The following is a 1,746-nucleotide window of genomic DNA, read 5'->3' as shown; positions in this document are numbered from 1 at the left end:
GTGTTGTCGTTTACATTAAAATATATTTTTGGGGTTTTAAGTTTTATATACTTCTAAAAGTTTGAAAATAGGGAAGAAAATGTCGTAGTAAAAGTAAAATATTTTCGTCTTTGTAAATGATCCTGTTTCATATCAATTTGAATATTTTTCTTATTAATTTAATTTCATTTTATCAATTTAGAAAATCAAGAAAATAATTCAGTAATAGATATAAAATCTTTGTGTTTTTATGTAAAAATAACTGTTATATACGCCATTTCAAATGTTTTCATATTACAGTACTATTGTTTTTAATGTATTTCAAGATTTATTATATAGGAAATTATGTTCACTTTTCAAAGTCAGTTTGGCTCTGGGGATGGGTCCAGACTTTCTGATTGCAGACGGGCCGGATCAGTAAAAGAATCTCAATTTTACCGATATTTTTCAGTATTATGCTTTATAATTCATTCCACTTTAGTAGCCTACCCTACATATTATCATAAAGAATAACAAAAGATCTTTTCTAAACACAACACATTTATTCACAAACAATGTGAACACAATGATTTTCATGTTTGGCATTGAATGGGTTAACTGGTCAATTTTAACAATTGAGTGAACGCAGTAGCAAACCTAACCAACTCACCATGCTATACAAACTCAGGAAGGATCTATGAAAAAAAATGTTTCCCTTATTTGTTGTACTGGTTTGGAAAAAGGTAGCACGGCAGCGCAGTGGTTAGCGTGTGTGCGGCACAGTTCTAAGGTCATGCGTTCGAACCTTCTTGTGTGGAGTTTGCATGTTCTCCCCGTGCACGAGTGGGTTTCCTCCAGGCACTCCGGTTTCCTCCCACATTCCCAAAACATGAAGTCATGTTAATTGGCAGGTCTAAATTGTGGTCCAAACTTTTGGTATAAATTACCTGAAGATTTGCTTTTTTTATATACAGTGGAACCTCGGTTTTCGAACGCCTCTCAGTTCAAACAAATCGGTGTCCGACCAAAAATTTAGAGAAATTCTTGCTTCGCTGTCCGGTCAAAAAAATCGGAGTTCGAACGCCGGTAATGCGTGAGTGCGTACGCTAGGGTGCGATGCTGAGCGGCGTACGGGTGTTTTAGCCCCTTATTATGCCTCCGAAGAAAGTCAGTGCAAGCAGCAAAGTTGCTACAGGTGAAAAAAGAAAAGTAGTGTGTACAACTATTGCATTTAAGAAAGAAATAATAGCCAAATATGAAGGAGGTGTGCGAGCGCCTTCTGCTTACCACCACAAAGGTAAGAAATCCTATTCATAAGATTACGATAACGCGAACGTACGATTAGCCTGGGTTAGCTTTGAGTTTACATTAAACATTCGAGGTAAACATTCAGGGTGTTGGAACGGAGCCCAACATTGAGGGTGTTGGAACGGAGCCCCCTATCCAATGAACCGCTCACCACTTGTTGTGGAGACCCGGGTGCTAAATGACTTGTAAACGACCTGATTTTTTTATTTTTACACGTTCATGTTAGGGGAATCTTTCATACGAAAGATTACGATAACGCGAACGTACGGTTAGCCTGGGTTAGCTTTATGTTTACGTTAAACATTCAAGGTAAACATTCAGGGTGTTGGAACGGATTAAAACGATTTACATTATTTTTAATGGGAAAATGATTTCGGTGATCGAACAAATCGGTTTTCGAACAGGGTTCTGGAACAGATTATGGTCGAGAACCGAGGTTCCACTGAAATTTATTGCTGTGTTCTGCCGGAACCTATTACA

Source organism: Urocampus carinirostris, chromosome 18 (assembly GCF_059441175.1).
Source record: "Urocampus carinirostris isolate Australia breed hairy pipefish chromosome 18, RoL_Ucar_1.0, whole genome shotgun sequence".
NCBI classification, from domain to species: domain Eukaryota; kingdom Metazoa; phylum Chordata; class Actinopteri; order Syngnathiformes; family Syngnathidae; genus Urocampus; species Urocampus carinirostris.
The sequence above is the reverse complement of the archived record's forward strand: the minus strand, read 5'-3'. Positions refer to the sequence as shown.